This window comes from Pseudophryne corroboree, chromosome 1 (assembly GCF_028390025.1).
Source record: "Pseudophryne corroboree isolate aPseCor3 chromosome 1, aPseCor3.hap2, whole genome shotgun sequence".
NCBI lineage: Eukaryota > Metazoa > Chordata > Amphibia > Anura > Myobatrachidae > Pseudophryne > Pseudophryne corroboree.
Genome location: NC_086444.1, coordinates 760,090,633 through 760,107,031, shown reverse-complemented (window position 1 = coordinate 760,107,031; position 16,399 = coordinate 760,090,633). Strand labels below are relative to the sequence as shown.

At 45.8% G+C, this 16,399-nt stretch overlaps 1 protein-coding gene across 4 annotated transcripts in view; it reads right to left on the bottom strand.

Annotated features, from left to right (window-relative positions):
- CCSER1 (coiled-coil serine rich protein 1) overlaps positions 1 to 16,399 on the bottom strand; it is a 1,413,620-nt gene that overhangs the window by 1,075,219 nt on the left and 322,002 nt on the right. The gene's annotated exons all lie outside the window — the stretch shown is intronic.

Sequence of the window (16,399 nt, the reverse complement as noted above, 5' to 3'; positions counted from 1 at the left end):
TCCCTTAATTTGATGATCAGTCTCCTGTGCGGCACTGTATCGAAGGCTTTTGCAAAATCTAAAAAGACCACATCCATTGCTTTGGCCTGGTTGAGATTATCTCACACTTCGTGGAAGTGAGCGATAATCCTCCTTGTAGAAGCTAATTAAGTTAGTTAGACACGATCTGTCCCTCACAAACCCATGCTGACTCCTGCTAATAAACTTAGTATTCCGCATATAATCCTTTATGCTATCCCTAAAAATTTCTTCCAATATTTTACCCACTATAGAGGTTATACTAACTGGTCTATAGTTCCAAGGATGATTTTTAGATCCCTTTTTAAATAATGGCACTACCTCAGCTATACGCCAGTCCCTCGGTACCATACCTGATCTAATTGAACTATAGAAAATCAAGTATAAGGGTCTTGCTAGCTGTGCCCTAAGCTCCATAATAACTCTCGGGTGAAAACCATCTGGGCCCGGTGATTTATTAATCTTTATGTTGCTTAGTCTCTCCAGGACTACTTCCTCATTATATATATATAAAACAAACAACAAGCCATAACAACCACAAAAATTAGACTAAAATAAAGAATTGTTTATGAACACTGGAGCCTATTAAAACAAATACTGGTATACTATATTGCTATTAGTGATGAATATGTCGCTGTTGAACAATCCATATATGTTCTATGGATTCGGTATGAAATCCCGACTGTCGGGATTCCAGAGGTCAAAATACTGACGCCGGAATCCCAACAGTCGGACTCCCGACCTCGAGCGCAGTGTATTCCCTAGCGGGCTCACTGCACTCGCCACACTTTGGGCCCGGTGGAGACACACTAATCTATTCCCCCTTGGGTGGTGGTGTGGTGTGAAAAAAAAAATCAGTGTCGACCATATGTGTGTCAACCTATTGTTCATGTCAACGATTAGCAGTCAACCTATCATTCGGACAACCAATTAACTTACCAGCATATTTTTTTGAGTACTCGGAAGAAACTCATGCAAGCACAGGGAAAATATACAAACTCCACACAGTTAGGCCCATGACCTCAGCGCTGTGAGGCAGTAATGCTAACCATTACACCATCCGTGCTTCTTGTGGATGGGACAGGTTTTAAAACCAAACCGTACAATCCAAATTGTTTTCTGTGAGCGATCCTACTGACGATATCGCCAGTTTAGGACTACACAAAAACAGACAGGATCAGTATGAGATCCCAGTGGTCGGGATCCTGACAGCCAGGATCCTGGTGGCGATTGCAACGTGTACCCTCGCGGGATTGCTGCGCTTGTCACGCTTCGGGCCTGGTGGCGACCTATGGTCACCACAGGATTCTATTACCCATCGGGTGGTGGTGTGGGCCACCACCCAAATGGGGTAACTAGCGATCGCCAGCATTCCAGCTGGTGTCGGGATTCCGGCATCGGGATTCCAACCGCCGGGATCCCGACCATCAGTCAATTGACTGCCTCCCAAATATACTACTGGCCTATCTCACATCATCAGCATTTGTTGGTCCACTTAGGACGGTATTCAAATTATATAACACCTTCTCCTTTCTAAAGTGATCCCCGTTATCGCGCATATCGCACCCATAGTAATAGAGATGAGCGGGTTCGGTTTCTCTGAATCCGAACCCGCCAGAACTTCATGTTTTTTTTCACGAGTCCGAGCGACTCGGATCTTCCCGCCTTGCTCGGTTAACCCGAGCGCGCCCGAACGTCATCATGACGCTGTCGGATTCTCGCGAGGCTCGGATTCTATCGCGAGACTCGGATTCTATATAAGGAGCCGCGCGTCGCCGTCATTTTCACACGTGCATTGAGATTGATAGGGAGAGGACGTGGCTGGCGTCCTCTCCGTTTAGACACTTGATTTACTAATTTTGGGGAGCATTAGGAGTACTCAGTAGTGTACAGTGCAGAGTTTTGCTGATAGTGACCAGTGACCACCACTTTTATTTATAATCCGTTCTCTGCCTGAAAAAAGCGATACACAGCACACAGTGACTCAGTCACATACATACCATATCTGTGTGCACTGCTCAGGCTCAGGCCAGTGTGCTGCATCATCTATATATATTATATATCTGTCTGACTGCTCAGCTCACACAGCTTATAATTGTGGGGGAGACTGGGGAGCACTACTGCAGTGCCAGTTATAGGTTATAGCAGGAGCCAGGAGTACATAATATTATATTAAAATTAAACAGTGCACACTTTTGCTGCAGGAGTGCCACTGCCAGTGTGACTAGTGACCAGTGACCTGACCACCAGTATATAATATTAGTAGTATACTATCTCTTTATCAACCAGTCTATATTAGCAGCAGACACAGTACAGTGCGGTAGTTCACGGCTGTGGCTACCTCTGTGTCGGCACTCGGCAGCCCGTCCATAATTGTATATACCAGTGACCTAACCGTGGTTTTTTTTTCTTTCTTTATACATACATACTAGTTACGAGTATACTATCTCTTTATCAACCAGTCTATATATTAGCAGCAGACACAGTACAGTGCGGTAGTTCACGGCTGTGGCTACCTCTGTGTCGGCACTCGGCAGCCCGTCCATAATTGTATATACCACCTAACCGTGTTTTTTTTTTCTTTCTTTATACATACATACTAGTTACGAGTATACTATCTCTTTATCAACCAGTCTATATATTAGCAGCAGACACAGTACAGTGCGGTAGTTCACGGCTGTGGCTACCTCTGTGTCGGCACTCGGCAGCCCGTCCATAATTGTATACTAGTATCCAATCCATCCATCTCCATTGTTTACCTGAGGTGCCTTTTAGTTGTGCCTATTAAAATATGGAGAACAAAAATGTTGAGGTTCCAAAATTAGGGAAAGATCAAGATCCACTTCCACCTCGTGCTGAAGCTGCTGCCACTAGTCATGGCCGAGACGATGAAATGCCAGCAACGTCGTCTGCCAAGGCCGATGCCCAATGTCATAGTACAGAGCATGTCAAATCCAAAACACCAAATATCAGTAAAAAAAGGACTCCAAAACCTAAAATAAAATTGTCGGAGGAGAAGCGTAAACTTGCCAATATGCCATTTACCACACGGAGTGGCAAGGAACGGCTGAGGCCCTGGCCTATGTTCATGGCTAGTGGTTCAGCTTCACATGAGGATGGAAGCACTCAGCCTCTCGCTAGAAAAATGAAAAGACTCAAGCTGGCAAAAGCAGCACAGCAAAGAACTGTGCATTCTTCGAAATCCCAAATCCACAAGGAGAGTCCAATTGTGTCGGTTGCGATGCCTGACCTTCCCAACACTGGACGTGAAGAGCATGCGCCTTCCACCATTTGCACGCCCCCTGCAAGTGCTGGAAGGAGCACCCGCAGTCCAGTTCCTGATAGTCAGATTGAAGATGTCAGTGTTGAAGTACACCAGGATGAGGAGGATATGGGTGTTGCTGGCGCTGGGGAGGAAATTGACCAGGAGGATTCTGATGGTGAGGTGGTTTGTTTAAGTCAGGCACCCGGGGAGACACCTGTTGTCCGTGGGAGGAATATGGCCGTTGACATGCCAGGTGAAAATACCAAAAAAATCAGCTCTTCGGTCAGTTCGGTGTGGAGGTATTTCACCAGAAATGCAGACAACAGGTGTCAAGCCGTGTGTTCCCTTTGTCAAGCTGTAATAAGTAGGGGTAAGGACGTTAACCACCTCGGAACATCCTCCCTTATACGTCACCTGCAGCGCATTCATAATAAGTCAGTGACAAGTTCAAAAACTTTGGGTGACAGCGGAAGCAGTCCACTGACCAGTAAATCCCTTCCTCTTGTAACCAAGCTCACGCAAACCACCCCACCAACTCCCTCAGTGTCAATTTCCTCCTTCCCCAGGAATGCCAATAGTCCTGCAGGCCATGTCACTGGCAATTCTGACGAGTCCTCTCCTGCCTGGGATTCCTCCGATGCATCCTTGCGTGTAACGCCTACTGCTGCTGGCGCTGCTGTTGTTGCCGCTGGGAGTCGATGGTCATCCCAGAGGGGAAGTCGTAAGCCCACTTGTACTACTTCCAGTAAGCAATTGACTGTTCAACAGTCCTTTGCGAGGAAGATGAAATATCACAGCAGTCATCCTACTGCAAAGCGGATAACTGAGGCCTTGGCATCCTGGGTGGTGAGAAACGTGGTTCCGGTATCCATCATTACTGCAGAGCCAACTAGAGACTTGTTGGAGGTACTGTGTCCCCGGTACCAAATACCATCTAGGTTCCATTTCTCTAGGCAGGCGATACCGAAAATGTACACAGACCTCAGAAAAAGAGTCACCAGTGTCCTAAAAAATGCAGCTGTACCCAATGTCCACTTAACCACGGACATGTGGACAAGTGGAGCAGGGCAGGGTCAGGACTATATGACTGTGACAGCCCACTGGGTAGATGTATGGACTCCCGCCGCAAGAACAGCAGCGGCGGCACCAGTAGCAGCATCTCGCAAACGCCAACTCTTTCCTAGGCAGGCTACGCTTTGTATCACCGCTTTCCAGAATACGCACACAGCTGAAAACCTCTTACGGCAACTGAGGAAGATCATCGCGGAATGGCTTACCCCAATTGGACTCTCCTGTGGATTTGTGGCATCGGACAACGCCAGCAATATTGTGTGTGCATTAAATCTGGGCCAATTCCAGCACGTCCCATGTTTTGCACATACCTTGAATTTGGTGGTGCAGAATTTTTTAAAAAACGACAGGGGCGTGCAAGAGATGCTGTCGGTGGCCAGAAGAATTGCGGGACACTTTCGGCGTACAGGCACCACGTACAGAAAACTGGAGCACCACCAAAAACTACTGAACCTGCCCTGCCATCATCTGAAGCAAGAAGTGGTAACGAGGTGGAATTCAACCCTCTATATGCTTCAGAGGTTGGAGGAGCAGCAAAAGGCCATTCAAGCCTATACAATTGAGCACGATATAGGAGGTGGAATGCACCTGTCTCAAGTGCAGTGGAGAATGATTTCAACGTTGTGCAAGGTTCTGATGCCCTTTGAACTTGCCACACGTGAAGTCAGTTCAGACACTGCCAGCCTGAGTCAGGTCATTCCCCTCATCAGGCTTTTGCAGAAGAAGCTGGAGGCATTGAAGGAGGAGCTAAAAGGGAGCGATTCCGCTAGGCATGTGGGACTTGTGGATGCAGCCCTTAATTCGCTTAACAAGGATTCACGGGTGGTCAATCTGTTGAAATCAGAGCACTACATTTTGGCCACCGTGCTCGATCCTAGATTTAAAGCCTACCTTGGATCTCTCTTTCCGGCAGACACAGGTCTGCTGGGGTTGAAAGACCTGCTGGTGACAAAATTGTCAAGTCAAGCGGAACGCGACCTGTCAACATCTCCTCCTTCACATTCTCCCGCAACTGGGGGTGCGAGGAAAAGGCTCAGAATTCCGAGCCCACCCGCTGGCGGTGATGCAGGGCAGTCTGGAGCGACTGCTGATGCTGACATCTGGTCCGGACTGAAGGACCTGACAACGATTACGGACATGTCGTCTACTGTCACTGCATATGATTCTCTCAACATTGATAGAATGGTGGAGGATTATATGAGTGACCGCATCCAAGTAGGCACGTCACACAGTCCGTACTTATACTGGCAGGAAAAAGAGGCAATTTGGAGGCCCTTGCACAAACTGGCTTTATTCTACCTAAGTTGCCCTCCCACAAGTGTGTACTCCGAAAGAGTGTTTAGTGCCGCCGCTCACCTTGTCAGCAATCGGCGTACGAGGTTACATCCAGAAAATGTGGAGAAGATGATGTTCATTAAAATGAATTATAATCAATTCCTCCGCGGAGACATTGACCAGCAGCAATTGCCTCCACAAAGTACACAGGGAGCTGAGATGGTGGATTCCAGTGGGGACGAATTGATAATCTGTGAGGAGGGGGATGTACACGGTGATATATCGGAGGGTGAAGATGAGGTGGACATCTTGCCTCTGTAGAGCCAGTTTGTGCAAGGAGAGATTAATTGCTTCTTTTTTGGGGGGGGTCCAAACCAACCCGTCATATCAGTCACAGTCGTGTGGCAGACCCTGTCACTGAAATGATGGGTTGGTTAAAGTGTGCATGTCCTGTTTTGTTTATACAACATAAGGGTGGGTGGGAGGGCCCAAGGATAATTCCATCTTGCACCTCTTTTTTCTTTTCTTTTTCTTTGCATCATGTGCTGATTGGGGAGGGTTTTTTGGAAGGGACATCCTGCGTGACACTGCAGTGCCACTCCTAGATGGGCCCGGTGTTTGTGTCGGCCACTAGGGTCGCTAATCTTACTCACACAGCTACCTCATTGCGCCTCTTTTTTTCTTTGCGTCATGTGCTGTTTGGGGAGGGTTTTTTGGAAGGGACATCCTGCGTGACACTGCAGTGCCACTCCTAGATGTGCCCGGTGTTTGTGTCGGCCACTAGGGTCGCTAATCTTACTCACACAGCTACCTCATTGCGCCTCTTTTTTTCTTTGCGTCATGTGCTGTTTGGGGAGGGTTTTTTGGAAGGGACATCCTGCGTGACACTGCAGTGCCACTCCTAGATGGGCCCGGTGTTTGTGTCGGCCACTAGGGTCGCTAATCTTACTCACACAGTCAGCTACCTCATTGCGCCTCTTTTTTTCTTTGCGTCATGTGCTGTTTGGGGAGGGTTTTTTGGAAGGGCCATCCTGCGTGACACTGCAGTGCCACTCCTAGATGGGCCCGGTGTTTGTGTCGGCCACTAGGGTCGCTAATCTTACTCACACAGCTACCTCATTGCGCCTCTTTTTTTCTTTGCGTCATGTGCTGTTTGGGGAGGGTTTTTTGGAAGGGCCATCCTGCGTGACACTGCAGTGCCACTCCTAGATGGGCCCGGTGTTTGTGTCGGCCACTAGGGTCGCTAATCTTACTCACACAGCTACCTCATTGCGCCTCTTTTTTTCTTTGCGTCATGTGCTGTTTGGGGAGGGTTTTTTGGAAGGGACATCCTGCGTGACACTGCAGTGCCACTCCTAGATGGGCCCGGTGTTTGTGTCGGCCACTAGGGTCGCTTATCTTACTCACACAGCGACCTCGGTGCAAATTTTAGGACTAAAAATAATATTGTGAGGTGTGAGGTATTCAGAATAGACTGAAAATGAGTGTAAATTATGGTTTTTGAGGTTAATAATACTTTGGGATCAAAATGACCCCCAAATTCTATGATTTAAGCTGTTTTTTAGTGTTTTTGGAAAAAAACACCCGAATCCAAAACACACCCGAATCCGACAAAAATAATTCGGTGAGGTTTTGCCAAAACGCGTTCGAACCCAAAACACGGCCGCGGAACCGAACCCAAAACCAAAACACAAAACCCGAAAAATTTCAGGCGCTCATCTCTACATAGTAATCAGGTTTAGCTGCATAAAGGGATGGGCGTCCTCGCTACCTTGGGGGTAGCAAGTTTAAATAATTATAACACGCCCGTCAGCAGAAACAGAATGGGTGTGGAAGGGGGTAGGGGGTGAGAAGAACTGAATACCACCCTTAATGATTCCCGCTGCAGGAAGCAGCCAGGTATACCAAACTCCCCAAAACAAGGACTGCATCAGGCTTGGACTGGCCCACAGGGGTACAGGGGAGACTATCGGTGGGCCCCACTGCATGGGGGCCCACCTCCTGCTGTAAGGATCATATTCCAGATTGTGCACTTGAATTATACAACATACATATGTTACCTTATACTGGACTATGGTTTATTTTCTACAGTGCATTGCTGTTATTAATCTGATACACTATCATGCATGCAGCATCTGATTTACTGTATATATTTATGAAGGGGCCCAGACATTACACTCTCTAATGCTTAGTCAAACCAATGAGGTGGCAGGCCACACCCCCTCTGCAGACTGGCCACACCCCTAAACATGGGCTCTTACCACTGCATTCCCCCGGTGGGCCCTACATGCCCCAGTCCGACACTGGACTGCATCCATGATGTAACAGAAAATACAATTAATTTTTAAATAATATTTTATTAACAGGTTATGGCCATGGCTACAATACATTATAACTCAAGACAGAGCGAAACAAGTTGCTGTCACTGACACTTCAATAACTTAATACAATTTGATGGAACACAAAGCTTATTATATGACTGAACTCTTTATTCACAGAGTCTGGGCTGCTATTCTGCAGATAAGTTCTTATTCCAGATTAGAAATATTGTACCTCAGATAGCAGTGTTGCCATAAAATCAACAATTAAATGGATTTGACCTTCTATTCTTATGGCTAATAATATTTTTTTTTTCTGTAACAGCTTATTTCTTACTTCAACCTTTAAATCATCTGTGGAGAATGGTAGATTTGGGAACTAATACTGTATGCTGCAGACTGTTTCAACAGAAATGTTTTATATCTTCCTAGCAATGAATGGAATAAACAATTTGTGAAGTTAGATGTCAGGAACACATAAACAAACTAAATTCAAAAGCATATGTCAATCATAAAATACAAAACACATTTCACTGTGACAATGATTCAATCACATCCCACCTACATTATATAACTCCTCTATAATAAATACAACGCAAAAGTAGAAATTCAGAAATGAGTCACGCATTGATTGTTAACGAGAAGAATAGACAATATTATTTTTATAACACAGAACGTTTTACTTTGGAACCATATCCTGCTGGGTACAAGTATATAATTAAAACAAGGTTCAGGTGTAACGTACTGTGCATAAACATTGTGAAAGAAAGTTTCCAAATTCCTCAAATTAACTAAATTCCTGGAAGGATAGAAAAGGAGTATGATAGAGGGTGGGGTTTGTTTCTATGTAAAAACATAGCCAGGATGAGGATTGCTGAGAAAAGTTGACAACGTAAAACCTTATAAGGGAGTAGACTATGGGATCTATTTATCATGCTTCACTCATATTGAGTGGCACTTAACAGACTGTATTGTATAAAACTGCAGCAAATTGGCACATCACCATGATTGCACCAGCTGGCTGCCTGGTTGGTCACATATCACAAGTACTAAAATTAAGTGGCATAACCAGAGGCTTGGAGTCTCCTGGCAAACTCTCAATGTGGGCCTACTATTTGAATTCTATAAACCCTTGGGCAGAGGCGGATTTAGGCACAACAGTAACGCAGGTGATGTGCGGTGGGGTGAGGCAGAGCCTTTACTGTTATACTAACGTTTGCGCCAGAGTTTTGACTGTATAAAGTATATGAAAAATACAAAGAATATTTTAGAAATATCTCCTTTGTATTATTCTAATAATTTTTATAGCCAGAACTCTGGAGTAAAAAGTCTATGGCACTGCTTATCTTTTCCACACTTTTCTGATCAAAACTCACCAAATATCCAGAAGTTTACACTGCTGCACCTGTGTATAATGTCCACATACATCCTGTGGCTCATATATTGTGTGTATATCTGGCTCTGGTACTAGTCAGTGCCTCCTGAGCCATTTACCTCACCGCATGTCCCTGCGGAGTAACGGCCACCCCTCACGTGTCTAATTTTGTTCGTTTTAATGATTCGTTGTAAACCCTCCTTTGATAATAGCCAATTTAATAGAATAATAATAAAATAATAATAATAAAAAGCTACTATGACATTTTTTCTTGTTTTTAATTATGTATTCCTATTTACTAAGAAGGAAAGCTTACAGGGGCAGTATGTGCATGTCCTTCCTGTTTATACTCCATTCAAGATGGCATATTGGGAGTCATTCCGAGTTGATCGTAGCTGTGCTACGTGGGAACGTCGGAACTGCGCACTGCGGCGCCGGCGCATGCGCAGTTCCTACCCAATCGCTGTGATGTGAGAAACTGCAGAGAGCGATCGGGTCGGAATGACTCCAAGGGTAAAATACAGTGGAAATATTTAGCAGTTACTGGTGCTGTCCCCCAACAGGTGCCGCCCCTAGGCACGTGCCTCACGTGCCTAATGGGAAAATCGCTACTGCCCTTAGGTCTACATATGTAGCTGCAGCTGTGTAGGTACCAAGAGAGCCAAACAGGGAACCGGCAGATGAGGAGAAAGCTGTACATACTGCTGGTCAGAGAAATTCCCAGGGGACAGAAACACCAACGGACAGCAACGAGGATACCAATTTCCACAGGTAGACCCAAACGAAAGAGGAGCCTCCTCAGATAAGCTGCAGACATCAGGAGGTCAGACAGGCCCAGCAGGCAGCAGGGCCGGCGTGGCTACAGCAAACAACGATTTCTGGGAGTCTGGAAATCCAGGCTGCAGATTCAGGCCTATCCAGATGACGAAGCTTAATGTGCCACCTTCACCCTGTGGGCCCCTGGACAATTGCCAATCTAGTCACCATGTAGTTATGCTACTACTAAAATTTTATTATAGTTTACTCTCAATTATAAATTTTTTATACTTTTACATAATTAGAGATATACTGGGGCTGATAGTGTAGGAAATGTACATGCCAACATGGCACCCACCTAGCACTGGTCACAGCTCCTCCACTTCCCACATTAGGTCCTTGAACATTTTTAGCCCAAAGCTCATGTGGTCCCTTAGTACTGCTCTAACAGTTTGTATTCCTGCTGCAAGCTATCACAAGACATTAGCTTCACAATGTGACCCCATGCAATCTTCATATAAGTCTTTGCTGTAAGCATAACAGTTTGGTGAAAGGCTTCTGTGTATTCCCAAATACGGATCTATTACTAGGCATGAATGGATTGGAGAATCCATGCGTGCCCTCCAAAAATGCCCTATTATCCTCCTGAGCTGCCTGCTCGGAGTGTAAGAGTGTAAGACTGTGAATACTCAATAAACATATTATAGCTGTAATCCATACTGCAAATGCACCAAAGGGAAAGTTGGCATGCACACGGTACTTCTTACAATGACTGTGGATTGTAAAGTACAGTATGCATAACCAGGGGCGGATTAAGGTTTGAGGGCTGCCCCCAGCCTGCCTAATTTTATTATTTTCATTGATCGGTTATAAGTACTCATTTGATGATTGCCAATTTAATATAATAAAAAAAAACATTAATTATGATTTATTTAATTTTTTTTTATTATGTATACATATTTACTAAGTAGGACAGCTTACAGGGGCAGTATGTGCATATTCTACCCAGTTCCAGTTCCCCTCTGTGCACCTTTTTGGCTTTTTTACTACGTTGACGCTGTTGTTTTCCTCAGTAGCGGATCTTGTTATGGGCACACAGGATTTTTGCACGTGGTGCCGCCTTCCGGAGGTCGCCGCCGCCGTCCGGAGGTCGCCGCCGCCATGGCAAGATCTGCTACTAATGGTGCCCCCGGTGCTATGCGGTGCTGTGCGCGATGACGGCATCGTGCACCGCACGGCATTGTGGGACCAGCACATAGACACTAGGGGTCACAATTGACCTCTAGTGTCTAAGCTGTGCTATGGGAATCCGAGGAGCATTCATACCTTTGTAACACTTTTATGGTGTGGGTTTTTTTTTTCCATTTTTTCTATTAAATACATTTGGTTATTGAAATTTATAACAAACAACAAAATGTAAGCCTATTGAACACACTGTGCGCTAGAGAGATAGGGATATTAATACATCCCTTTTAGAGGAAATGCAGAGGGTCTTGTAGCTCGAGTCCTTCTTCCGGTGGTAATAGTAAGGCGTAATGACTCCAATATACAAAATAAAGCAAACAACAACCAATGTGCAGTGTGTTCTGCATATTAAAGAAGAATGCTAGAACAGAGGTGTAGGTTTTTATGCCAAGATTTATATGAAGGCGTACCCCACTTAAACAGGAAATAGAGAAAGTGTGCACATCAAGGTATCTTTCACTGGAATATTCCCAGATCCCTCACATGGTCCAATATGGTATCTATCAATCCCCAGGGTGCAGGACAGGTAAGTGATGTCAACAGAGGGATATATCGATTACAATATTAAGGAGGCGTACCCCAACACTCACAGCAGGAAGGTAGATGGTAGACACATAAAGGTATCTTTGTAGGGTATTAATCTGTTAAGCACACAGCGTACCCTGACTCACAGTTTGAGATGATATATTGCTTCCATAAAGGTATCTTTACACAGTGGCCCTCATTCCGAGTTGTTCGCTCGCAAGCTGCTTTTAGCAGCATTGCACACGCTAAGCCGCCGCCTAGTGGGAGTGAATCTTAGCTTATCAAAATTGCGAACGAAAGGTTCTCAAAATTGCGAATAGAAATTTATTTGCAGTTTCTGAGTAGCTCGAGACTTACTCTTCCAGTGCGATCAGTTCAGTGCTTGTCGTTCCTGGTTTGACGTCACAAACACACCCAGCGTTCGCGTTTTCCCCAGAAACGGTAGCGTTTTTTCACACACTCCCATAAAACGGCCAGTTTCCGCCCAGAAACACCCACTTCCTGTCAATCACACTCCGATCTCCAGAACGAAAAAAAAACCTTGTAATGCCGTGAGTAAAATACCTAACTGCATAGCAAATTTACTTGGCGCAGTCGCAGTGCGAACATTGCGCATGCGCAGTTAGCGGAAAATCGCTGCGATGCAAAGAAAATTACCGAGCGAACAACTCGGAATGACCACCGGTGTATGCACAGCCCATGAATTTGTTTGTAGAAAAACCAGAAGCGCTCATATCCACCAAAATGCTTGACTGTCCCGGCCTAGGCTGCTCATACCTCCAACACTGGTAAACACTCTTTAGGCGCAGCAGATGTCCACTGATTATGTCATTAATAAAACAAATATATATGCAAATGTGTCCTGTCTTTTATATCAATGTGTCCATCGTGTGACTTCTGGAACGGTATATGTATGTATGTATGCTATATATATATATATATATATATATATATATATATTTCCAATGATGGTCGCACTCACATCTTCAGAAGAAACAACGACTGGGGTGATCACTCCAAATGCAAAGCATTCTAATTATAGAAAGGAAGGTAGAGGCACTCTCCAGATTTTGTTAATATGCAAAAAGGTAATTTATTATACTATACGTTACATAGTCCACTTGAATAGTGTCCTTAATGAATCCTCAAGCGCTTTCGGCCCATAGAGGGCCTTCCTCAGGAGGCTGTGTACAATAATTCCATCAGATCATAAGACCAAACAACAGGTCTACCCAGACATCCAGCAGTATACTGCTGGATGTCTGGGTAGACCTGTTGTTTGGTCTTATGATCTGATGGAATTATTGTACACAGCCTCCTGAGGAAGGCCCTCTATGGGCCGAAAGCGCTTGAGGATTCATTAAGGACACTATTCAAGTGGACTATGTAACGTATAGTATAATAAATTACCTTTTTGCATATTTACAAAATCTGGAGAGTGCCTCTACCTTCCTTTCTATATATATATATATATATATATATATATATATATATATATATATACCAAACAGAAAACCCAGCACTCTCCTAAGCAGCTTCATTCACCTTAATGCTTTAATATACATCTGAATAAACAATGGTGTTTTGGTTTATGAATTGTACAATGCATGTAAGCTTGCGGCCCACTCCACGGGACCCCATTTCACCGCAAGTCCTACTCTATCACAAACTTTCACATAGATTTTATAGAAACCTGGCAACTGCTGTCTCATAGGGGAAAATGTGCTTATCTGGTTTAAAGCTTACCTGCCACACTTATGGCTTTTAAAAGAAGACAGTCACCAACACAAATAACACAACTACACAAGTGTGCTTACCTGGTTTACAGCTCACCTGCCAACAGACTACTGGCTTTCAAAGTGAGACAGTCACCAACACACCTAAATAGCAGCTGATCCAGGTTAAAGGTAAATGAGCTTAGGGGTGCATGAGAGAGAGATATGGTCACAAATGGGCCAATTACAGCCCACCGAACCCCAACCCCTGGGAATGGCGAGTGCAGTGGTTCCTCGCGTTTGTTTATATATATATATATACAGTTGAGTATCCCTTATCCAAAATTCAAAATCCCACATTTTTGGGTTCCCTACTGAGATAATGACATATATATTATATATTATGTGTATATATAGATATATTATATAGATATTTAATATAATATACATATATTTGTGTCATTATCTCAGTAGGGGAACCAAAAATGTGTAATCTTGAATGTTGGATAAGGGATACTCAACCTGTATATATATATATATATATATATATAAAAATATATTTATTGACCACTATGGGTAGTTTCACTGTTCAAATTATTACTGTGGCTATCATCAACCTTGTAATGGCCTCTATTAATACACACCTACATTGTGATAACCATACAATTATCTTTGACACTTGACAGGGCCGGCTCCAGGCCTACTAGCACCCTGAGCGAGAAAATGTCAAAGCGCCCCCCCCCCCCATGTTCCCGGAAAAGTGGGCGTGGCCTCTGGAAAAGTGGGCGTGGCCTCGTAACTTCATATCATCAAACTATAAATATATTTTCACACAATTAGCAGCCTTACACATAGCCACAGTAGTGTTCCTTACACACAATGTCTCCAGTATAGTGCCAGATACACATAATGTGCAGTGCCAGATGGACATGACATGCCCCCCAGCAGTGTCAGCTACACATGACATACCCCGCTGCAGTGCCAGCTACACATGACATGCCCCGCATCAGTGCCAGCTACACATGACATGCCCCGCAGCAGTGCCAGCTAGACATGACATGCCCCCCAACAGTGCCAGCTACACATGACATGCCCCCCAGCAGTGTCAGCTACACATGACATGCCCCGCAGCAGTGCCAGCTAGACATGACATGCCCCGCATCAGTGCCAGCTACACATGACATCCCCCGCAGCAGTGCCAGCTAGACATGACATCCCCCGCAGCAGTGCCAGCTAGACATGACATGCCCCCCAGCAGTGCCAGCTACACATGACATGCCCCGCTGCAGTGCCAGCTACACATGACATGCCCCCCAGCAGTGCCAGCTACACATGATAGTGTTCACTTTTTAGGGCATGGTGCTGATCACAGGGAGGGCACATACTGCTTGTTGTTCCCATACCTATATGCCAAAGCATGAACAGTGCGCGCCGAAGGCGCGCAGCAAAAATTAAGGGGAGTTACTTCGTGGGGAAGGTACGTGGCCACATAATAGTGACAATTTGCATTACACCACACAGTAGTGCAGCTAATACACACTGCACCAGGTAGAACCTCCTATACACTTTGCGTCAGGCACAGCACTGAGACACATTGCACCAGGGAGAGCACTGAGACACATTGCCTAGCCACAGACGCCTAGCGGGAACACTACATGACATGCTCCCCAGCAGTGCCAGCTACACATGACATGCCCCCCAGCAGTGCCAGCTACACGTGACATGCTTCCCAGCAGTGCCAGCTACACGTGACATGTTCCCCAGCAGTGCCAGCTACACATGACATGCCCCCCAGCAGTGCCAGCTACACGTGACATGCTCCCCAGCAGTGCCAGCTACACGTGACATGCCCCCCAGCAGTGCCAGCTACACGTGACATGCCCTCCAGCAGTGCCAGCTACACGTGACATGCTCCCCAGCAGTGCCAGCTACACGTGACATGCCCCCCAGCAGTGCCAGCTACACGTGACATGCCCCCCAGCAGTGCCAGCTACACGTGACATGCCCTGCAGCAGTGCCAGCTACACGTGACATGCCCCCCCAGCAGTGCCAGCTACATAAATGCCCCCACAGTGCAGATATGCCCCCCCACAGTGCCAGATACATAAATGCCCCCACAGTGCAGATATGCCCCCCACAGTGCCAGATACATAAATGCCCCCACAGTGCCAGATACATAAATGCCCCCACAGTGCCAGATACATAAATGCCCACACAGTGCCAGATACATAAGTGCCCCCACAGTGCCAGATATGTCCCCACAGTGCCAGATATAAAAATGCCCCCACAGTGCCAGATATGCCCCCACAGGGCCAGATACATAAATGCCCCCAGTGCCAGATACATAAATGCCCCCAGTGCCAGATGCATAAATGCCCCCAGTGCCAGATGCATAAATGCCCCCAGTGCCAGATGCATAAATGCCCCCAGTGCCAGATGCATTATTGCCCCCCACAGTGTCAGATACATTAATGCCCCCCACAGTGCCAGATACATTAATGCCCCCAGTGCCAGATATGCCCCCACAGTGATAGATACATTAATGCCCCCAATGCCAGATATGCCCCCACAGTGCCAGATACATAAATGCCTCCACAGTGCCAGATACATAAATGCCCCCACAGTTCCAGATACATATATGCCCCACATAGTGGCAGATATGCCCCTAATGCCAGATACACATGACCCCACAGTGCCAGACATGACCCCAGTGCCAGACAAACCCCCCAGTGCCAGACATGACTCACACAGTGCCAGACCAGACCCCCAGTGCCAGACATGACCCCACAGTGCCAGACATGACCCCACAGTGCCAGACATGACCCCACAGTGCCAT